Source organism: Pistacia vera, unplaced genomic scaffold (assembly GCF_008641045.1).
Source record: "Pistacia vera cultivar Batoury unplaced genomic scaffold, PisVer_v2 Contig169, whole genome shotgun sequence".
NCBI classification, from domain to species: domain Eukaryota; kingdom Viridiplantae; phylum Streptophyta; class Magnoliopsida; order Sapindales; family Anacardiaceae; genus Pistacia; species Pistacia vera.
The window spans coordinates 1,296,011-1,303,667 of record NW_022195779.1 but is presented as its reverse complement, the minus strand read 5'-3'; positions in this window follow the sequence as shown (position 1 = coordinate 1,303,667).

The following is a 7,657-nucleotide window of genomic DNA, read 5'->3' as shown; positions in this document are numbered from 1 at the left end:
ATATTCGAACTCGGCTCGTTTTATATAGTGAGCTCGAGCAGAGTTGACTTGGCAGACTAGAAGCTGAGTCATAAATGAGCTTCAAACGAGCCGAGCCAAGCCGGCTCGCAAGCCGCTCGACTTGTTTGATAATCCTACCCAGGCCCCACCCCCCAAGTTAGTCTAGTTCCATCTCATTTCCTATTTGACCACAAAAATTCCAATTCTACCCTTATTTTCATTATTAGAATTTTATTATTTTCATAGAGTTGTATGGTTTTGTTCCAACTTTAAAAAAAATGATGTTTTTTTGTTTGATTATTTTCTTAATTATTTATTTATTTATTTTCTTAATTTGTTATTAATTGTTCCATAAAATAAATTATTAATTAATATTAAAAAAATTATCCTTCTAATAATGAAAATACGGGTATAACAGGAATTAAGTTTATCTGCCAAATTAAATAGCTAGTGATCTATGTTGGTCTTAGAGTGAAACTATATTTATGGCAATTAAAAAGGGTTGCTGGTGATTTTCCTCTTTATTTATTGCAAGCATAAATAAGGGTGTACCATGCTAAAGGTAACAGGAATCTGCAGCAAATTAATAACACAAAAACGTGTTGTTCTGTTGTTCTATAAAAGGAGAGTTTCCATGAATTGTTAGTTCATTCAAATCAAGTACTATATCCTTTGTTTTCCTATATTTGCCAACTTCTACATCAAAGCCATGATTATCATTAAAACAGAAATCAGCCCAGAAATTATTAAAGCAAGCGAACTGCAAATCGCGGGTAAAAAAGGCGATAACGATGATTATTGTAAGTTTCCTTTGTATATTTCATAACATTTTGGTTATCGCCACACAAATTTTCTATTTTGAATTTTTAACATAAATTATTGATTATTAATTACAAATAACTATTTTTAACTTAAATTACTGCAGAATTGCCTCTTGATGTTCTTGATGGTCTTGTAAAAGTTCAATATATGCTCCAAAAAACATGAGCTTTGAGTGGAAAAGTGTGGCTCTTCTATGGCAGTTGATGTGGAAGGTCATTAAGCAAAATTTCAGTCATAATTATGAAGGAGCTGCTAAATCAAAATCAAGGGATTATCAAAGCATCTGCAGGAAATTCAAGCAGTGGAAAAGTAGGCCACATTGCACTTCATTGTGTTATCATAAAGTTCCTCCTCTCAGTCCACCTCCATGTTTCGCAACTGATTACATCACTGCAGATCTTAACAACCTGTCTCTCATATCAGATTTCGAGAACTCGGAAGAGTCATTATTGGTACTGGTCAATCCCTTAACATTAAATGCATAGACTCCGCCAAATTTTATTTTTATATACTACAAAACCCTTTAAATTATCGGACTTAAATATTAACGTTTGGCCTTTACTTGATAACATAAGTTTCTCGATCAAATGATAATTTTATATGGTATCAGAGCAAAAATCTCAAATTTGAATTCCCATGTAAAATCTTGCTCTTCTATACTAGTGCTTGCTCGCGATATTCTGTCAATATTAATTTACTGTTAATGATTATAATAATCTTGTGTCTTGCTATAGATGCAAACTTGTTGCATAAGAGGTTTGGCCATCCAAATGCTCAAGCTTTGATTCAACTTTTACCTTATTTTGTTGCAATTAACTTTAAGCATCCATAGTTGAACAGAGGTAAAAACAAAACAGAGTAGAAGAGAAACGAAAACAGAAAGAAACAGAGCAAAAAATAAAAAATTATGGAAGCAAAAGTTTATCTTATTCCATCTTTTTTCAGTCAATAAAACTAAGGTACACTTGTGTCTTATATACATGCGAGAGTATGTAACAAACTCTAGTCAACTTTAAATCTACACCATTAACAAAAATTCAAGAGCTTCAATATACACCATTCGATCATAACAGATAAACACACTTCTTCTGCCGTATGCAAGTTTATTATCAACTTGCATTAACTGCATGCAAGTTGTTCAGCAACTTGCATTAACCAAAGCAAGTTGGTTATTGACTTTAACTGATGCACGTGGTCCTGCAAGATATTGCATGCATGCAGTTCATATTTTACTGAGTTTGAAGCTTGAACATCTAAAGCTAAAACTCAACAACAAAACAAACTTCATCGTCACCTTCATCGTCTTTCAAGCATAACAATGAACCCAGTTTAACTCAACAAAAAAAAAAAAAAAAAAAAAATTCGTCATCACCTTCATCGTCTTTCAAGCATAACAATGAACCCAATTTAACTCACAAAAAAAACTTCGTCGTCACCTTCATCGTCTTTCAAGCATATTTTGCTCTCACAGGTGAGTTAATACTACATTGTCTTTGAATTTGCAGCTTGTTCAGGATGGTCAGTTCGTCCTTCAAGTTGAAATTCGAGAGAGACAAAAAGACAAAGCTGATCCCGAAGAGTGCAAAACCGAGAGCTAGAGAGAGGTTTGGTAAGGATATTGGCAACTTGGAAGGTGGAAGCAACATACTGGACTGCGAGACGTTTAGCTTGAACTATTTCCTGTACAAAGTGCACACCAATTTCGATGTGTTTGGTGCGCGCATGGAAGACGGGGTTGAAAGCAAGAGCTCCAACACTTGTATTATCACACCAGAGAACGGGGAGGCCAGGAATGGAGATATGAAGTTCCTGAAACGGATTTTAAATCCAAGCAATCTCAGTAGCAGCATGGGCTAAGGCACAATATTCTGCTTCAGTGGAGGATAAGGCAACAACATGCTGTTTTTTGGAGCACCATTGAATCAAATTGGAGTCAAGGGAGATACAATATCCACTGGTTGATTTTCGGTCAGATTGATTACTTGCCCAGTCAGCATCAGCATATCCTTCAAGCTATAGACTGGAGCCTTTATAAAATGTTAGACCATGGTGTAAAGTTCCTTTAATATATCAAAGAACATGCTTGCAAGCCTGCCAGTGATTAATAGTTGGAGCTTTGAGAAATTGACTGAGTTTGTTTACCGTGAAGGAGAGATCAGGTCTTGTCATGGTGAGGTACTGCAAAGCTCCAATAAGACTCTTGTAACTAGAGGGTTGTTCAAACGAAAGGCTATCCTCAAGACAGAGTTTGGAGCCAAGTGTTGACCATGCAAAGATCAAGGGGTTAAACTGTCAGAAGTAAAAGCTAGGAGGTGTAGACTGCTCTTTTACAAACGACGTAGTTTTGAATCCAACACTGAAATCTGTTATATCAGTTTATTGAGTTTAGCTCGTGTATTTTGAGCTAGTATAAATTGAGAACTTGTTGTAAAGATGAATCATTCATTTACGCAATACAGTAGAAAGAAGTTACTCTCTTCATTCATTTTTGCTTTAGATTTGCTCTCTCTGAATCTTTTTCACATGGTATCAGAGCTTTTGATTCACGTCAATGGCTAACAATTCTTCATCAATTCCATCGCCTAACAGCGTAGAAGGAATGATGCGTGACTCTGTAAATCGAACCATCTCGGTTGTTGCTTCAAGTTTACAGGTCATAAATCCCAAATTAACACGAAATAACTACCAATTTTAGAGCTCCCAAGTACTCTTCACAGTTGGATCGCATGAGTTGAAAGATCATTTGCTAGGTAGGTTCCCTTGCCCTTCACCCTTTATACCATGTAGTTCTGCTGTTGGTAATGTTCAAACTTCAATTGGTACTGAATCTAGGGCAAGTGATGAGTCAATTAACGAAAGAATTAATCCAGCATATTCAGTGGAAGAAAACTGATAAATGCTTAGTGAGTTGGTTGTTAGCTTCCATTTCAGAAGATATGTTCAGTTATGTCTCTAAATGTAGGTTTTCTACTGAAATCTGGTTAGCTCTAGAGAGTGAATTCATCACTGATTCAAAGGCAAGAGCCTTACATCGTAAAAACTTACTTCAAACAACACAAACAAGGAACCTTACTATTGGAGATTATGTGAAGAAAATTAAGAGGCTTGCAGAAAGTTTGGCTGCTAGTGGCTTAGTTATATCAGATGAAGACTTGATACAATTTGTTTTAGATGGTTTGGGGCCTGAGTATGACGCTGTGGTGGTTAATCTCACTTCCAGACTTGAGTCTAAAGTTGACTCTATTACCTTACAAGAAGCCCAATTCCTGCTCCAAAAGTATGAAATACGCCTGGAAAAGTTTAACTCCATTGATCTGTACAACAGCTCTGCAAATGTAGCTCTGACTAGTAACTTTGGTGGTTTTGGTTCTTTGATCAGTAATTCTGGTGGTTTTGGTGTTACTGATTGCTCAAGTTAATCAAAGCAATCCTAAGCCAGTATCTGATAATTTCTTTGGAATTAAACCTTTGCTAAACTCGTTGAGTAGTCCTCACTGTCCTCAAAACTATACTATCCCATCTGCCCAGTCTTTTGTTCCAGCTACTCAACAACCATTTGTTTACTATGGAACTACTAATTTTAGTCCTAGATATCTCAGTCAAGTGGCTTATAGAAGAGGAAGAGGAAGAAACAGTGGAAGAAATAGGTTAATTTGCCAGGTTTGTAGTAAAGCTGGGCATTCAGCAATCCAATGTTACCACAGATTCAATTCAACCTATAATGGTAATCTGTAGACAGCCATGAATTCTTCTCAAAGCCACCAGAATCCCTGGCGCTCTGGTCAACCATCTTAGCATCCTACCAACAACTTTCATGGTCAATTGACTCAGCAGACTAGTCCTAACTATCATCCTACCATACAGCAGTTGTCTCAAGGTGAACAACAACTATTTGGTAATCCTCATCCAGGACATGCAAACCAACAGTTTTATAGTGCTCCACAGCAAGCTTACAATTCTCAGTTTGAATCTCAGGCTAATAATTTCAATCAGTCACCAAGCTTCAGTGTACCTAGTTAGCAACCATCAGTCAACAGTCAAGCATACTTTGCTTCACTTGGTTCTGATCATGGTGTTCTTGGAAATTGTGTTAACACTTCTTCCTATCAGCCAACTGCTCTTGCAACTGCCTACTCTCCAGTTGACCCCGTATGGTATATGGACTCAGGTGTAACAAATCATGTTGCTTCTAACTTAAATCAGTTGAGTATCAGCGAGGTTTTTGATGGAGCAGAGAAACTTCAGGTTGGGAATGGTGAGTCTCTTGCTATATCTCATACTGGTCACTCATTTTTACCAAGTTTTTTACATTCTAAGTGTTTGCAACTTAAAAATATCCTTTGCGTTCCCAAAATTACAAAAAATCTTCTTAGCATATCTAAATTCACTAAAGATAATAATGTGATTGTGGAATTTGATTCCAACTGCTGTGTTGTTAAGGACAAGTCCACAAGGGCAATTTTATTGCAAGGGGACCTTAAAGGAGGGTTATACCAACTCAACATCCATCTGCCTAGTCTGCTTACACACAGCCCAATTCGTCCACTTTTATTGCTACTGCACAGCCTGATTGTCTTCCAAGTAGTAGTACAAAGTCTGGTTGTACTCCAATTAGTTGTATACCTGAAACTAATTCATCATTACCATGTTTGTCCAGTATCAAAGTTGTTTACCAAGGGCTCAGTCTGTCCTCACCATGTTCCCTGTATCCATTTTAAATACTTCCCCTGTAATAAGTAAAGACCAGTCTACTTTAGTTCCAAAATGTAATGATGATTACAATAATGCAGCCTGTTTGTCTAATAAGTTTCCTGCCCAAAATTCTACTACTGTTGGCCTTAATAAGTGCTGTGATGTTTCAATGAATACTACTTCAAGTGTTATTGTTGACTCTGCTGAATCTGATATGTCAAATACTGTTGTTGGTCTTAATATGTGCTGTGATGGTTCAATGAATACTACTTCAAATGTTATTGTTGAATCTGCTGAATCTGATGTGTCAAAAACTGTTGTTGGTCTTAACATGTGTTGTGATACTTTCATGAACCCTGCTTCAAATGTTATTGCACTTGTTTATTCTGATGTGTCAATTTCATATTCTGAAAATTGTGTTCACAATACTTCAGATCTGCATTGTCTTGCTGTGTCTAGAAATAACGTTGATCACATGCTTTGGCATAAGCGTTTTAGGCCATCCTCATGCATCTATTCTTAACAAAATATTTTCTCATGTCAAATCAACTTTAAATTTAGATCATGATAGTGCTAAAACTAATAGTTCTCCAACTGTGTCATTTTGTGATACATGTCAATTACGAAAAGCACATCATACATCATTTCCTGCATCACATTCTCATGCTACTGCCCCCCTTGAATTAGTTCATACTGATGTGTGGGGTCCTGCCCTTTTTCCTTCTATAGAAGGATTCTGATACTATGTTCAATTTTTAGATGATTATAGTCGGTTTACCTGGCTGTTTCCTTTAAGAACCAAGGCTGAAGTGAAATCCATTTTTGTTAAATTTCATCACCTTGCTGAGAGACAATTTGGATATAAGCTCAAATGCTTGCAGTCTGATCAAGGTGGTGAGTTTAAGGCTTTTATTTCCTATCTTAATGAAACCGGTATCACCTTTAGACATTCTTGTTCTTATGTCCATCAACAAAATGGTAGGAGTGAAAGAAAGCATAGACACGTTGTTGGAACTGACCTTACATTACTAGCACATGCATCTATGCCTTTTAGATATTGGTGGTTAGCTTTTGAATCTTCTGCATTCCTCATAAATAGAATGCCCACTAGTGATCTTAACTATGATTCACCATATCAGAAATTGTTTCATAAACATCCTGTGTATGAGAGTCTAAAGGTGTTTGGTTGTGCTTGCTTTCCATTTCTTCGAGATTTTAGTTCTCACAAGTTCAATTTTCATTCTTCTAAGTGTGTTTTTGTTGGTTATAACTTAGTCCATAAATCATATAAATGCCTCAGATCTGATGGAAAAATATTTGTAACCCCTTAGTGTCAAATTTAATGAGTTTGAATTTCCTTTTTCTTGCAAAGATTTCTATTCTGAACCTTCTCCTCATATATCTTCTAGTCAACCCTCACACACTGCTCCTTTAGATCAGCACTTTGCACCCTTCCCCTGTGCTGTGATTTCTCATAATTCCTCCTTGAATGGTCTTGACCCATCTGCAATATTTAATGGTCCCAATAGGAATTTCTCTAACATCACAGCAGTTAGTAAGCACATTTCAGGTCCAATATTGTTCAAATATCACACTCTACCCCAGAACCTACTACTGCATCACCAAGACCCATTTCACCTACTGCTACATCACCAGGACCCATTTCACCTTCGCCATTATTAGAATCTCAAACAGCACCCTCTGTCTCATATTCACCAACTAAATCTCAGCTGGTATCTTCTTTACCAGTCCTACCTCCTACTTTTATTCCACCAACCTGTCATTTAGAGGTTGATCTCAAAATTCCCTAATCCTCATCACTACCACAACCTACTACATTCTCCTCTCAACATGAGTCATTAGCAAGAGCCTCACTAGACCTTATCCCTGCAGATGCTCAGTCTCTATTTAAACCTCGTGATATCTCAACCTCTAGGGTCCATTTATTGTTAATGTTCATCCCATGGTGACAAGATCCAAATCAGCTGCTGTTTTTCCTGTTGGTACTATTGAGATAGCAGTTTCCATTGTTGATTATAAGTCTGTAGTTTCCACCAAAAGTAACACCACAATAGACCCTACTGGTGACAGTTATCATGCTGCTGTGACAGCAGTTGATATTCCATCTGCAGTCCCTACTACC